The 14,949-nt window shown below is 45.7% G+C and overlaps 17 non-coding genes across 17 annotated transcripts; 10 read left to right on the top strand and 7 right to left on the bottom strand.

Moving 5' to 3' along the window:
• Positions 1-178: 178 nt before the first annotated feature.
• On the top strand, positions 179-261 carry trnal-cag. Its single transcript has one exon. It is a non-coding gene; the product is annotated as a tRNA-Leu (tRNA).
• Positions 262-1,227: 966 nt separating this feature from the next.
• Positions 1,228-1,299, bottom strand: trnaq-cug. The gene has a single exon. It is a non-coding gene; the product is annotated as a tRNA-Gln (tRNA).
• A 216-nt stretch (positions 1,300-1,515) lies between these two features.
• Positions 1,516-1,598, top strand: trnal-cag. Its single transcript has one exon. It is a non-coding gene; the product is annotated as a tRNA-Leu (tRNA).
• Positions 1,599-2,517: 919 nt separating this feature from the next.
• Positions 2,518-2,589, top strand: trnaq-uug. The gene has a single exon. It is a non-coding gene; the product is annotated as a tRNA-Gln (tRNA).
• Positions 2,590-3,567: 978 nt separating this feature from the next.
• trnaq-cug lies at positions 3,568-3,639 on the bottom strand. The gene has a single exon. It is a non-coding gene; the product is annotated as a tRNA-Gln (tRNA).
• A 217-nt stretch (positions 3,640-3,856) lies between these two features.
• On the top strand, positions 3,857-3,939 carry trnal-cag. The gene has a single exon. It is a non-coding gene; the product is annotated as a tRNA-Leu (tRNA).
• Positions 3,940-5,198: 1,259 nt separating this feature from the next.
• Positions 5,199-5,270, bottom strand: trnaq-cug. Its single transcript has one exon. It is a non-coding gene; the product is annotated as a tRNA-Gln (tRNA).
• Positions 5,271-5,487: 217 nt separating this feature from the next.
• On the top strand, positions 5,488-5,570 carry trnal-cag. The gene has a single exon. It is a non-coding gene; the product is annotated as a tRNA-Leu (tRNA).
• Positions 5,571-6,830: 1,260 nt separating this feature from the next.
• On the bottom strand, positions 6,831-6,902 carry trnaq-cug. The gene has a single exon. It is a non-coding gene; the product is annotated as a tRNA-Gln (tRNA).
• Positions 6,903-7,118: 216 nt separating this feature from the next.
• On the top strand, positions 7,119-7,201 carry trnal-cag. The gene has a single exon. It is a non-coding gene; the product is annotated as a tRNA-Leu (tRNA).
• A 1,247-nt stretch (positions 7,202-8,448) lies between these two features.
• trnaq-cug lies at positions 8,449-8,520 on the bottom strand. The gene has a single exon. It is a non-coding gene; the product is annotated as a tRNA-Gln (tRNA).
• A 216-nt stretch (positions 8,521-8,736) lies between these two features.
• trnal-cag lies at positions 8,737-8,819 on the top strand. The gene has a single exon. It is a non-coding gene; the product is annotated as a tRNA-Leu (tRNA).
• Positions 8,820-10,066: 1,247 nt separating this feature from the next.
• trnaq-cug lies at positions 10,067-10,138 on the bottom strand. The gene has a single exon. It is a non-coding gene; the product is annotated as a tRNA-Gln (tRNA).
• Positions 10,139-10,353: 215 nt separating this feature from the next.
• On the top strand, positions 10,354-10,436 carry trnal-cag. The gene has a single exon. It is a non-coding gene; the product is annotated as a tRNA-Leu (tRNA).
• Positions 10,437-11,394: 958 nt separating this feature from the next.
• Positions 11,395-11,466, top strand: trnaq-uug. The gene has a single exon. It is a non-coding gene; the product is annotated as a tRNA-Gln (tRNA).
• An 805-nt stretch (positions 11,467-12,271) lies between these two features.
• Positions 12,272-12,354, top strand: trnal-cag. Its single transcript has one exon. It is a non-coding gene; the product is annotated as a tRNA-Leu (tRNA).
• Positions 12,355-13,386: 1,032 nt separating this feature from the next.
• Positions 13,387-13,458, bottom strand: trnaq-cug. Its single transcript has one exon. It is a non-coding gene; the product is annotated as a tRNA-Gln (tRNA).
• Positions 13,459-14,949: the final 1,491 nt, after the last annotated feature.

A 14,949-nucleotide genomic window follows, 5' to 3' on the forward strand; every position in this document is an offset into this window, starting at 1 on the left:
AGCGCCTACCATGCTGCGTTCACACACAAGTGTACAGTGGGAAATGCCACAATCATTCTATTGCTGTGGATGACGATCTTCCAATTGTTCAGGCTACAGTAAGTAAACATACCGGACTTAAAAATCCTGTCAAGCCCTCGGGCCGAAAAAAAAATGGTACTTTTTTCTTTGTGATAGTGTCAGGATGGCCGAGCGGTCCAAGGCGCTGCGTTCAGGTCGCAGTCTCCACTGGAGGCGTGGGTTCGAATCCCACTTCTGACAGTAAATATTTCTCTGTGACCAACTTCAGTTGTTGGACTCTAATTTCCCAAAGTGTCTGCATATCAGTCAGGACTGTGTCTGCTTACACATGCATCATGTACTAACAACATCTATGAGAGGTCACCAAGGACCAGTAAACAACTGAGAGTGACTTTGGTTGTAGATTCTTGAAGACATTTCCTCTGTCACCCAACTAAGTTGTGATGGAACCCAGGCAATGAACCTCTGTGTAGTGTGGTAGTGCTCCAGACGGTGTCAATGACAGTCGTTGTCTTCACAGTTGCTTTGGGGGAACACAAGGGGATGAGTTGGAATGTTGTTAAGTCTCCTGAAGAGGGATGAAAGGACAGCATTTTAGGTGGGAAAGAGATGGTCTCGCAGACCTCCTCCTCTGTTGAGGGATGGTTTCTCTATATTGACATAGGTGGCTTCCTTTACTTCTCCTCTTTCAAACCATCTGCCTTCCCTGTCTAAAATGTGTACATCTGTATCTTCCAAGGAGTGTCTTTGTCTTTTAGGAGTGGGAAGGCAGCTGAGTCATGTCCTGAAGAGTTGGCTCTCCTATGTTGACCTGTGCGATTGTTTCATCACAACCTAGTTAGAACTAAAGAAGCCTCTTGGATGAGAGGCAAAAACCTCTTCAGCAATCTTCAAGCGAGTCCAGTGCTCCTGATTCAAAACCCTTTGGGATAACTATGACCTGGATGAAAGTGAATCTTGACAGACCGTTTGAGACTGAGCGTCTGTGCCCCTACAGTCACTTTAGGGTGCTCTTGCTCACAAATAGGTGTCTCCTACCTTCACTTCTTACCTTTTGCTGTTGCACTCCATCGGACAAGTAAGAGACAGGTAGCATTGTTGGTTACCTCAGTTCGTCAGTTCAGTTTTGACGATGTGCCAAGTGTTTTCAGGGGGGTATATCGTGTGTTGATTTCAAGTACAACAGTTTATTTTTTTCTCAAAATCAGGTCCTACCGAGATTTGAACTCGGATCACTGGATTCAGAGTCCAGAGTGCTGACCATTACACCATAGAACCACCTGCTGCGGCCAGTCAGATCTGGTTTCAGAGCGTTAAGCGCCTACCATGCTGCGTTCACACACAAGTGTACAGTGGGAAATGCCACAATCATTCTATTGCTGTGGATGACGATCTTCCAATTGTTCAGGCTACAGTAAGTAAACATACCGGACTTAAAAATCCTGTCAAGCCATCGGGCCGAAAAAAAAATGGTACTTTTTTCTTTGTGATAGTGTCAGGATGGCCGAGCGGTCCAAGGCGCTGCGTTCAGGTCGCAGTCTCCACTGGAGGCGTGGGTTCGAATCCCACTTCTGACAGTAAATATTTCTCTGTGGCCAACTTCAGTTGTTGGACTCTAATTTCCCAAAGTGTCTGCATATCAGTCAGGACTGTGTCTGCTTACACACGCATCATGTACTAACAACATCTATGAGAGGTCACCAAGGACCAGTAAACAACTGAGAGTGACTTTGGTTGTAGATTCTTGAAGACATTTCCTCTCTCACATCTATGAGATGTAGACTAAGTTGTGATGGAACCCAGGCAATGAACCTCTGTGTAGTGTGGTAGTGCTCCAGACGGTTTCAATGACAGTCGTTGTCGTCACAGTTGCTTTGGGGGGACACAAGGGGATGAGTTGGAATGTTGTTAAGTCTCCTGAAGAGGGATGAAAGGACAGCATTTTAGGTGGGAAAGACATGGTCTCGCAGACCTCCTCCTCTGTTGAGGGATGGTTTCTCTATATTGACATAGGTGGCTTCCTTTACTTCTCCTCTTTCAAACCATCTGCCTTCCCTGTCTAAAATGTGTACATCTGTATCTTCCAAGGAGTGTCTTTTATCTTTTAGGAGTGGGAAGGCAGCTGAGTCATGTCCTGAAGAGTTGGCTCTCCTATGTTGACCTGTGCGATTGTTTCATCACAACCTAGTTAGAACTAAAGAAGCTTCTTGGATGAGAGGCGAAAACCTCTTCAGCAATCTTCAAGCGAGTCCAGTGCTCCTGATTCAAAACCCTTGGGGATAACTATGACCTGGATGAAAGAGAATCTTGACAGACCGTTTGAGACTGAGCGTCTGTGCCCCTACAGTCACTTTAGGGTGCTCTTGCTCACAAAGAGGTGTCTCCTACCTTCACTTCTTACCTTTTGCTGTTGGACTCCATAGGACAAGTAAGTGACATTGTGGTCGTATAAGTTCCTGGTTGTTTAATGTCATAGTCTCGGCAAATACTCAAAATGGTTCCATGGTGTAATGGTGAGCACTCTGGACTTTGAATCCAGTGATCCGAGTTCAAGTCTCGGTGGAACCTTGAGCAAAGTCACTTAAAGGACAGCACTTAAAGCTCAGCCAAACCAGCCTTTAAGCTCCGAAGATCCCAATGCGACAAAGGATGCGAGAAATGTGAAATAACCAGATGCATGGATCCACAAAAACCAAAAGCTTTGTTGCCTATGTCCCAACAGCACAGGGCAACCCCAAAGGTCCTGTGTCTGGTCCCTGAGGAGTCAACTTGCTCTCAAGTCTTGATGGACAGGACAACAATTGATTTCTCTCCCACCAAACTTTGAACTCATGCTTTTTGTTGTATATGAGAATGTGATCAAATTACTACTCGTTTATGATCCTGGTTGGTACACGTGTATCTAACATTGCTTTTGCTATCTCTAAATTTAGTGTTTATATAGGCCTATTTAGTAGGTGTTCAATAAATTTGAAGCTAGCATTGTTGGTTACCATTGACATAGGTGGCTTCCTTTACTTCTCCTCTTTCAAACCATCTGCCTTCCCTGTCTAAAATGTGTACATCTGTATCTTCCAAGGAGTGTCTTTGTCTTTTAGGAGTGGGAAGGCAGCTGAGTCATGTCCTGAAGAGTTGGCTCTCCTATGTTGACCTGTGCGATTGTTTCATCACAACCTAGTTAGAACTAAAGAAGCCTCTTGGATGAGAGGCGAAAACCTCTTCAGCAATCTTCAAGCGAGTCCAGTGCTCCTGATTCAAAACCCTTGGGGATAACTATGACCTGGATGAAAGTGAATCTTGACAGACCGTTTGAGACAGAGCGTCTGTGCCCCTACAGTCACTTTAGGGTGCTCTTGCTCACAAATAGGTGTCTCCTACCTTCACTTCTTACCTTTTGCTGTTGCACTCCATAGGACAAGTAAGTGACAGGTAGCATTGTTGGTTACCTCAGTTCGTCAGTTCAGTTTTGACGATGTGCCAAGTGTTTTCAGGGGGGTATATCGTGTGTTGATTTCAAGTACAACAGTTTATTTTTTTCTCAAAATCAGGTCCTACCGAGATTTGAACTCGGATCACTGGATTCAGAGTCCAGAGTGCTGACCATTACACCATAGAACCACCTGCTGCTGTCAGTCAGATGTGGTTTCAGAGCGTTAAGCGCCTACCATGCTGTGTTCACACACAAGTGTACAGTGGGAAATGCCACAATCATTCTATTGCTGTGGATGGCGATCTTCCAATTGTTCAGGCTACAGTAAGTAAACATATCGCACTTAAAAATCCTGTCAAGCCCTCGGGCCGAAAAAAAAAAAGGTACTTTTTTCACTGTGATAGTGTCAGGATGGCCGAGCGGTCCAAGGCGCTGCGTTCAGGTCGCAGTCTCCACTGGAGGCGTGGGTTCGAATCCCACTTCTGACAGTAAATATTTCTCTGTGGCCAACTTCAGTTGTTGGACTCTAATTTCCCAAAGTGTCTGCATATCAGTTAGGACTGTATCTGCTGTCTTGTGTCTGCTTACACACGCATCATGTACTAACAACATCTATGAGAGGTCACCAAGGACCAGTAAACAACTGAGAGTCTATGTTCTGTGACTTTGGTTGTAGATTCTTGAAGACATTTCCTCTCTCACCCAAGAGGCTTCCAACTAAGTTGTGATGGAACCCAGGCAATGAACCTCTGTGTAGTGTGGTAGTGCTCCAGACGGTTTCAATGACAGTCGTTGTCGTCACAGTTGCTTTGGGGGGACACAAGGGGATGAGTTGGAATGTTGTTAAGTCTCCTGAAGAGGGATGAAAGGACAGCATTTTAGGTGGGAAAGAGATGGTGTCGCAGACCTCCTCCTCTGTTGAGGGATGGTTTCTCTATATTGACATAGGTGGCTTCCTTTACTTCTCCTCTTTCAAACCATCTGCCTTCCCTGTCTAAAATGTGTACATCTGTATCTTCCAAGGAGTGTCTTTGTCTTTTAGGAGTGGGAAGGCAGCTGAGTCATGTCCTGAAGAGTTGGCTCTCCTATGTTGACCTGTGCGATTGTTTCATCACAACCTAGTTAGAACTAAAGAAGCCTCTTGGATGAGAGGCGAAAACCTCTTCAGCAATCTTCAAGCGAGTCCAGTGCTCCTGATTCAAAACCCTTGGGGATAACTATGATCTGGATGAAAGTGAATCTTCACAGACCGTTTGAGACTGAGCGTCTGTGCCCCTACAGTCACTTTAGGGTGCTCTTGCTCACAAAGAGGTGTCTCCTACCTTCACTTCTTACCTTTTGCTGTTGCACTCCATAGGACAAGTAAGTGAGGGGGGGGGGGTTTGTTGAAGATATCAAAGAGGGGCGTTTCAGCGAGATAAATAAACATTACCGCGACAAAACCATCGGCCATTACCGGGAATATGGGGGGGTTGGGGCTCGGGGTGGTAGTTGCCTCCCGTTCAACAGAACAGGGTGGAGACTGTGTGTATCCCTTCTGCTGGATGCAGAGGAGGGGGAATGAAGAGGTGTCTCCTACCTTCACTTCTTACCTTTTGCTGTTGCACTCCATAGGACAAGTAAGTGACAGGTAGCATTGTTGGTTACCTCAGTTCGTCAGTTCAGTTTTGACGATGTGCCAAGTGTTTTCAGGGGGGTATATCGTGTGTTGATTTCAAGTACAACAGTTTATTTTTTTCTCAAAATCAGGTCCTACCGAGATTTGAACTCGGATCACTGGATTCAGAGTCCAGAGTGCTGACCATTACACCATAGAACCACCTGCTGTTGTCAGTCAGATGTGGTTTCAGAGCGTTAAGCGCCTACCATGCTGTGTTCACACACAAGTGTACAGTGGGAAATGCCACAATCATTCTATTGCTGTGGATGGCGATCTTCCAATTGTTCAGGCTACAGTAAGTAAACATATCGCACTTAAAAATCCTGTCAAGCCCTCGGGCCGAAAAAAAAAAAGGTACTTTTTTCACTGTGATAGTGTCAGGATGGCCGAGCGGTCCAAGGCGCTGCGTTCAGGTCGCAGTCTCCACTGGAGGCGTGGGTTCGAATCCCACTTCTGACAGTAAATATTTCTCTGTGGCCAACTTCAGTTGTTGGACTCTAATTTCCCAAAGTGTCTGCATATCAGTTAGGACTGTATCTGCTGTCTTGTGTCTGCTTACACACGCATCATGTACTAACAACATCTATGAGAGGTCACCAAGGACCAGTAAACAACTGAGAGTCTATGTTCTGTGACTTTGGTTGTAGATTCTTGAAGACATTTCCTCTCTCACCCAAGAGGCTTCCAACTAAGTTGTGATGGAACCCAGGCAATGAACCTCTGTGTAGTGTGGTAGTGCTCCAGACGGTTTCAATGACAGTCGTTGTCGTCACAGTTGCTTTGGGGGGACACAAGGGGATGAGTTGGAATGTTGTTAAGTCTCCTGAAGAGGGATGAAAGGACAGCATTTTAGGTGGGAAAGAGATGGTGTCGCAGACCTCCTCCTCTGTTGAGGGATGGTTTCTCTATATTGACATAGGTGGCTTCCTTTACTTCTCCTCTTTCAAACCATCTGCCTTCCCTGTCTAAAATGTGTACATCTGTATCTTCCAAGGAGTGTCTTTGTCTTTTAGGAGTGGGAAGGCAGCTGAGTCATGTCCTGAAGAGTTGGCTCTCCTATGTTGACCTGTGCGATTGTTTCATCACAACCTAGTTAGAACTAAAGAAGCCTCTTGGATGAGAGGCGAAAACCTCTTCAGCAATCTTCAAGCGAGTCCAGTGCTCCTGATTCAAAACCCTTGGGGATAACTATGATCTGGATGAAAGTGAATCTTCACAGACCGTTTGAGACTGAGCGTCTGTGCCCCTACAGTCACTTTAGGGTGCTCTTGCTCACAAAGAGGTGTCTCCTACCTTCACTTCTTACCTTTTGCTGTTGCACTCCATAGGACAAGTAAGTGAGGGGGGGGGGGTTTGTTGAAGATATCAAAGAGGGGCGTTTCAGCGAGATAAATAAACATTACCGCGACAAAACCATCGGCCATTACCGGGAATATGGGGGGGTTGGGGCTCGGGGTGGTAGTTGCCTCCCGTTCAACAGAACAGGGTGGAGACTGTGTGTATCCCTTCTGCTGGATGCAGAGGAGGGGGAATGAAGAGGTGTCTCCTACCTTCACTTCTTACCTTTTGCTGTTGCACTCCATAGGACAAGTAAGTGACAGGTAGCATTGTTGGTTACCTCAGTTCGTCAGTCCAGTTTCGACGATGTGCCAAGTGTTTTCAGGGGGGGTATATCGTGTGTTGATTTCAAGTACAACAGTTTATTTTTTTCTCAAAATCAGGTCCTACCGAGATTTGAACTCGGATCGCTGGATTCAGAGTCCAGAGTGCTGACCATTACACCATAGAACCACCTGCTGCAGCCAGTCAGATCTGGTTTAAGAGCGTTAAGCACCTACCATGCTGCGTTCACACACAAGTGTACAGTGGGAAATGCCACAATCATTCTATTGCTGGGGATGACGATCTTCCAATTGTTCAGGCTACAGTAAGTAAACATACCGGACTTAAAAATCCTGTCAAGCCCTCGGGCCGAAAAAAAAATGGTACTTTTTTCTTTGTGATAGTGTCAGGATGGCCGAGCGGTCCAAGGCGCTGCGTTCAGGTCGCAGTCTCCACTGGAGGCGTGGGTTCGAATCCCACTTCTGACAGTAAATATTTCTCTGTGGCCAACTTCAGTTGTTGGACTCTAATTTCCCAAAGTGTCTGCATATCAGTTAGGACTGTATCTGCTGTCTTGTGTCTGCTTACACACGCATCATGTACTAACAACATCTATGAGAGGTCACCAAGGACCAGTAAACAACTGAGAGTCTATGTTCTGTGACTTTGGTTGTAGATTCTTGAAGACATTTCCTCTGTCACCCAACTAAGTTGTGATGGAACCCAGGCAATGAACCTCTGTGTAGTGTGGTAGTGCTCCAGACGGTTTCAATGACAGTCGTTGTCGTCACAGTTGCTTTGGGGGGACACAAGGGGATGAGTTGGAATGTTGTTAAGTCTCCTGAAGAGGGATGAAAGGACAGCATTTTAGGTGGGAAAGAGATGGTGTCGCAGACCTCCTCCTCTGTTGAGGGATGGTTTCTCTATATTGACATAGGTGGCTTCCTTTACTTCTCCTCTTTCAAACCATCTGCCTTCCCTGTCTAAAATGTGTACATCTGTATCTTCCAAGGAGTGTCTTTGTCTTTTAGGAGTGGGAAGGCAGCTGAGTCATGTCCTGAAGAGTTGGCTCTCCTATGTTGACCTGTGCGATTGTTTCATCACAACCTAGTTAGAACTAAAGAAGCCTCTTGGATGAGAGGCGAAAACCTCTTCAGCAATCTTCAAGCGAGTCCAGTGCTCCTGATTCAAAACCCTTGGGGATAACTATGATCTGGATGAAAGTGAATCTTCACAGACCGTTTGAGACTGAGCGTCTGTGCCCCTACAGTCACTTTAGGGTGCTCTTGCTCACAAAGAGGTGTCTCCTACCTTCACTTCTTACCTTTTGCTGTTGCACTCCATAGGACAAGTAAGTGAGGGGGGGGGTTTGTTGAAGATATCAAAGAGGGGCGTTTCAGCGAGATAAATAAACATTACCGCGACAAAACCATCGGCCATTACCGGGAATATGGGGGGGTTGGGGCTCGGGGTGGTAGTTGCCTCCCGTTCAACAGAACAGGGTGGAGACTGTGTGTATCCCTTCTGCTGGATGCAGAGGAGGGGGAATGAAGAGGTGTCTCCTACCTTCACTTCTTACCTTTTGCTGTTGCACTCCATAGGACAAGTAAGTGACAGGTAGCATTGTTGGTTACCTCAGTTCGTCAGTCCAGTTTCGACGATGTGCCAAGTGTTTTCAGGGGGGGTATATCGTGTGTTGATTTCAAGTACAACAGTTTATTTTTTTCTCAAAATCAGGTCCTACCGAGATTTGAACTCGGATCGCTGGATTCAGAGTCCAGAGTGCTGACCATTACACCATAGAACCACCTGCTGCAGCCAGTCAGATCTGGTTTAAGAGCGTTAAGCGCCTACCATGCTGCGTTCACACACAAGTGTACAGTGGGAAATGCCACAATCATTCTATTGCTGTGGATGACGATCTTCCAATTGTTCAGGCTACAGTAAGTAAACATACCGGACTTAAAAATCCTGTCAAGCCCTCGGGCCGAAAAAAAAATGGTACTTTTTTCTTTGTGATAGTGTCAGGATGGCCGAGCGGTCCAAGGCGCTGCGTTCAGGTCGCAGTCTCCACTGGAGGCGTGGGTTCGAATCCCACTTCTGACAGTAAATATTTCTCTGTGGCCAACTTCAGTTGTTGGACTCTAATTTCCCAAAGTGTCTGCATATCAGTTAGGACTGTATCTGCTGTCTTGTGTCTGCTTACACACGCATCATGTACTAACAACATCTATGAGAGGTCACCAAGGACCAGTAAACAACTGAGAGTCTATGTTCTGTGACTTTGGTTGTAGATTCTTGAAGACATTTCCTCTGTCACCCAACTAAGTTGTGATGGAACCCAGGCAATGAACCTCTGTGTAGTGTGGTAGTGCTCCAGACGGTTTCAATGACAGTCGTTGTCGTCACAGTTGCTTTGGGGGGACACAAGGGGATGAGTTGGAATGTTGTTAAGTCTCCTGAAGAGGGATGAAAGGACAGCATTTTAGGTGGGAAAGAGATGGTGTCGCAGACCTCCTCCTCTGTTGAGGGATGGTTTCTCTATATTGACATAGGTGGCTTCCTTTACTTCTCCTCTTTCAAACCATCTGCCTTCCCTGTCTAAAATGTGTACATCTGTATCTTCCAAGGAGTGTCTTTGTCTTTTAGGAGTGGGAAGGCAGCTGAGTCATGTCCTGAAGAGTTGGCTCTCCTATGTTGACCTGTGCGATTGTTTCATCACAACCTAGTTAGAACTAAAGAAGCCTCTTGGATGAGAGGCGAAAACCTCTTCAGCAATCTTCAAGCGAGTCCAGTGCTCCTGATTCAAAACCCTTGGGGATAACTATGATCTGGATGAAAGTGAATCTTCACAGACCGTTTGAGACTGAGCGTCTGTGCCCCTACAGTCACTTTAGGGTGCTCTTGCTCACAAAGAGGTGTCTCCTACCTTCACTTCTTACCTTTTGCTGTTGCACTCCATAGGACAAGTAAGTGAGGGGGGGGGGTTTGTTGAAGATATCAAAGAGGGGCGTTTCAGCGAGATAAATAAACATTACCGCGACAAAACCATCGGCCATTACCGGGAATATGGGGGGGTTGGGGCTCGGGGTGGTAGTTGCCTCCCGTTCAACAGAACAGGGTGGAGACTGTGTGTATCCCTTCTGCTGGATGCAGAGGAGGGGGAATGAAGAGGTGTCTCCTACCTTCACTTCTTACCTTTTGCTGTTGCACTCCATAGGACAAGTAAGTGACAGGTAGCATTGTTGGTTACCTCAGTTCGTCAGTCCAGTTTCGACGATGTGCCAAGTGTTTTCAGGGGGGTATATCGTGTGTTGATTTCAAGTACAACAGTTTATTTTTTTCTCAAAATCAGGTCCTACCGAGATTTGAACTCAGATCGCTGGATTCAGAGTCCAGAGTGCTGACCATTACACCATAGCACCACCTGCTGCGGCCAGTCAGATCTGGTTTAAGAGCGTTAAGCGCCTACCATGCTGCGTTCACACACAAGTGTACAGTGGGAAATGCCACAATCATTCTATTGCTGTGGATGGCGATCTTCCAATTGTTCAGGCTACAGTAAGTAAACATACCGGACTTAAAAATCCTGTCAACCCTCGGGCCGAAAAAAAAATGGTACTTTTTTCTTTGTGATAGTGTCAGGATGGCCGAGCGGTCCAAGGCGCTGCGTTCAGGTCGCAGTCTCCACTGGAGGCGTGGGTTCGAATCCCACTTCTGACAGTAAATATTTCTCTGTGGCCAACTTCAGTTGTTGGTCTCTAATTTCCCAAAGTGTCTGCATATCAGTCAGGACTGTATCTGCTGTCTTGTGTCTGCTTACACACACCAGCTGGTGAAACGCATCATGTACTCACAACAATCAGACAGGTTACCAAGGACCAGTAAACAACTGAGAGTCTATGTTCTGTGACTCTGGTTGTAGATTCTTGAAGACATTTCCTCTCTCACCCAAGAGGCTTCCAACTAAGTTGTGGTGGAACCCAGGCAATGAACCTCTGTGTAGTGTGGCAGTGCTCCAGACGGTTTCAATGACAGTCGTTGGAGTCACAGTTGTTTTGGGGGGACACAAGGGGATGATTTGGAATGTTGTTAAGTCTCCTGAAGAGGGATGAAAGGACAGCATTTTAGGTGGGAAAGAGATGGTGTCGCAGACCTCCTCCTCTGTTGAGGGATGGTTTCTCTATATTGACATAGGTGGCTTCCTTCACTTCTCCTCTTTCAAACCATCTGCCTTCCCTGTCTAAAATGTGTACATCTGTATCTTCCAAGGAGTGTCCTTTGTCTTTTAGGAGTGGGAAGGCAGCTGAGTCATGTCCTGAAGAGTTGGCTCTCCTGTGTTGACCTGTGCGTTTGTTTCATCACAACCTAGTTAGAACTAAAGAAGCCTTTTGGATGAGAGGCGAAAACCTCTTCAGCAATCTTTAAGCGAGTCCAGTTGCTCCTGATTCAAAACCCTTGGGGATAACTATGACCTGGATGAAAGAGAATCTTGACAGACCGTTTGAGACTGAGCGTCTGTGCCCCTACAGTGACTTTAGGGTGCTCTTGCTCACAAAGAGGTGTCTCCTACCTTCACTTCTTACTTTTTGCTGTTGCACTCCATAGGACAAGTAAGTGACATTGTGGTCGTATAAGTTCCTGGTTGTTTGCTGTCATAGACTCGGCAAATACTCAACATGGTTCCATGGTGTAATGGTGAGCACTCTGGACTTTGAATCCAGTGATCCGAGTTCAAGTCTTGGTGGAACCTGGAGCAAAGTCACTTAAATGACAGCACTTGAAGCTCAGCCCAACCAGCCTTTAAGCTCCTAAGATCCCAATGCGACAAAGGATGTGATAAATGTGAAATAACCAGATGCATGGATCCACAAAAGCCAAAAGCTTTGTTGCCTATGTCCCAACAGGGCAACCCCAAAGGTCCTGTGTCCGGTCCCTGAGGAGTCAACTTGCTTTTATGTCTTGATGGACAGGACAACAATTGATTTCTCTCCCTCCAAAATTTGAACTCATGCTTTTTGTTGTATATGAGAATGTGATCAAATTACTACTCGTGTATGATCCTGGTTGGTACACGTGTATCTAACATTGCTTTTGCTATCTCTAAATTTAGTGTTTATATAGGCCTATTTAGTAGGTGTTCAATAAATTTGAAGGTAGCATTGTTGGTTACCTCAGTTCGTCAGTTCAGTTTTGACGATGTGCCAAGTGTTTTCAGGGGGGTATATTGTGTTCTGATTTCAAGTACAACAGTTTGTTTTTTTCTCAAAATCAGGTCCTACCGAGATTTGAACTCGAATTAGGATTCAGAGTCCAGAGTGCTGACCATTACACCATAGAACCACCTGCTGCGGTTAGTCAGATCTGGTTTCAGAGCGTTAAGCGCCTACCATGCTGCGTTCACACACAAGTGTACAGTGGGAAAAGCCACAATCATTCTATTGCTGTGGATGACGATCTTCCAATTGTTCAGGCTACAGTAAGTAAACATACCGCACTTAAAAATCCTGTCAAGCCCTCGGGTCGAAAAAAAAAGGTACTTTTTTCACTGTGATAGTGTCAGGATGGCCGAGCGGTCCAAGGCGCTGCGTTCAGGTCGCAGTCTCCACTGGAGGCGTGGGTTCGAATCCCACTTCTGACAGTAAATATTTCTCTGTGGCCAACTTCAGTTGTTGGACTCTAATTTACCAAAGTGTCTGCATATCAATTAGGACTGTATCTGCTGTCCTGTGTCTGCCTACACACACTAGCTGGTGAAACGCATCATGTACTAACAACATCTATGACAGGTTACCAAGGACCAGTAAACAACTGAGAGTCTATGTTCTGTGGCTCTGGTTGTAGATTCTTGAAGACATTTCCTCTCTCACCCAAGAGGCTTCCAACTAAGTTGTGGTGGAACCCAGGCAATGAACCTCTGTGTAGTGTGGCAGTGCTCCAGACGGTTTCAATGACAGTTGTTGGAGTCACCGTGGTCGTCACAGTTGTTTTTGGGGGGACACAAGGGGATGAGTTGGAATGTTGTTAAGTCTCCTGACGAGGGATGAAAGGACAGCATTTTAGGTGGGAAAGAGATGGTGTCGCAGACCTCCTCCTCTGTTGAGGGATGGTTTCTCTATATTGACATAGGTGGCTTCCTTCACTTCTCCTCTTTCAAACCATCTGCCTTCCCTGTCTAAAATGTGTACATCTGTATCTTCCAAGGAGTGTCCTTTGTCTTTTAGGAGTGGGAAGGCAGCTGAGTCATGTCCTGAAGAGTTGGCTCTCCTGTGTTGACCTGTGCGTTTGTTTCATCACAACCTAGTTAGAACTAAAGAAGCCTCTTGGATGAGAGGCGAAAACCTCTTCAGCAATCTTCAAGCGAGTCCAGTTGCTCCTGATTCAAAACCTTTGGGGATAACTATGACCTGGATGAAAGAGAATCTTGACAGACCGTTTGAGACTGAGCGTCTGTGCCCCTACAGTCACTTTAGGGTGCTCTTGCTCACAAAGAGGTGTCTCCTGCCTTCACTTCTTACCTTTTGCTGTTGCACTCCATAGGACAAGTAAGTGACAGGTAGCATTGTTGGTTAACTCAGTTCGTCAGTTCAGTTTTGACGATGTGCCAAGTGTTTTCAGGGGGGTATATCGTGTGTTGATTTCAAGTACAACAGTTTATTTTTTTCTCAAAATCAGGTCCTACTGAGATTTGAACTCGGATCGCTGGATTCAGAGTCCAGAGTGCTGACCATTACACCATAGCACCACCTGCTGCGGCCAGTCAGATCTGGTTTCAGAGCGTTAAGCGCCTACCATGCTGGGAAAGGCCACAATCATTTTATTGCTGTGGATGACGATCTTCCAATTGTTCAGGCTACAGTAAGTAAACATACTTACCGTATCTGCTGTCTTGTGTCTTCTTACACACGCATCATGTACTAACAACATCTATGAGAGGTCACCAAGGACCAGTAAACAACTGAGAGTCTATGTTCTGTGACTCTGGTTGTAGATTCTTGAAGACATTTCCTCTCTCACCCAAGAGGCTTCCAACTAAGTTGTGGTGGAACCCAGGCAATGAACCTCTGTGTAGTGTGACAGTGCTCTCAATGACACACTACTACTCAATGACAGTCGTTGTCGTCACAGTTGTTTTGGGGGGACACAAGGGGATGAGTTGGAATGTTGTTAAGTCTCCTGAAGAGGGATGAAAGGACAGCATTTTAGGTGGGAAAGAGATGGTGTCTGTGCCCCTACAGTCACTTTAGGGTGCTCTTCCTCACAAAAAGGTGTCTCCTACCTTCACCTCTAACCTTTTGCTGTTGCACTCCATAGAACACGTAAGTGATATCGTGGTTGTTTAAATTCCTGGTTGCTTTCTGTCAGTCTCTGCAACTGCTCAACATGGTTCCATGGTGTAATGGTGAGCACTCTGGACTTTGAATCCAGTGATCCGAGTTCAAGTGCAAATTTGAACAAGTTCAAGTGCAAATTCAGTTAAATGACAGCACTTGAAGCTCAGCCGAACCAGCCTTTAAGCTCCCAATATCCCAATGCGACCAAGAATTTAAGATATGTGAAATAACCAGATCCATGGGTACACAAAACCCAAAAGCTTTGCTGTGTATGTCCCAACAGCACAGGGCAACCCCAAAGGTCTTGTGTCCGATCCCTGAGGATTCAACTTCCTCTCATGTCTTGATGGATGTCACCTCTCACCTTTTACTGTCGCACGTATAAATTCCTGGTTGTTGGCTGTCATAGTCTCAACAAATACTCAACATGTTTGGTTCCATGGTGAAATGGTGAGCACCTTGAATTTAGTGATCCCAGTTCAAGTCTCGTGGAACCTGGTGAAAAGTTTGTTAAATTAAATAGAACTTAAAGCTCAGCCCATTCAGCCTGTAAACTCCCAAGATCCCAATCTGACCAAGCACGCACGATATTTGAAATAACCAGATACATGGATCCACAAAACCCAAAGGCTTTGCTGCCTATGTCCCAACAGCACAGGGCAACCCTAAATGTCCTGTGTCCGTTCCCTGAGAACTCAAAGTGTTTTCATGTCCTGATGGACTAGACAACAATTGATTTCTCTACCAAAATTTGAACTCATGGTTTGTGTTGCATATGAATATGTGATCAAGTTCAAACTTGTTTATGATCCTGGTTTGTACACATGTATCTAACATTGCTTTTGCTATCTGTAAATGTACTGTTTATATAGGCCTATTTGTTTCATTATTTAATTTTAAAT

This window comes from Scophthalmus maximus, chromosome 12 (genome assembly GCF_022379125.1).
Source record: "Scophthalmus maximus strain ysfricsl-2021 chromosome 12, ASM2237912v1, whole genome shotgun sequence".
Classification (NCBI taxonomy): domain Eukaryota; kingdom Metazoa; phylum Chordata; class Actinopteri; order Pleuronectiformes; family Scophthalmidae; genus Scophthalmus; species Scophthalmus maximus.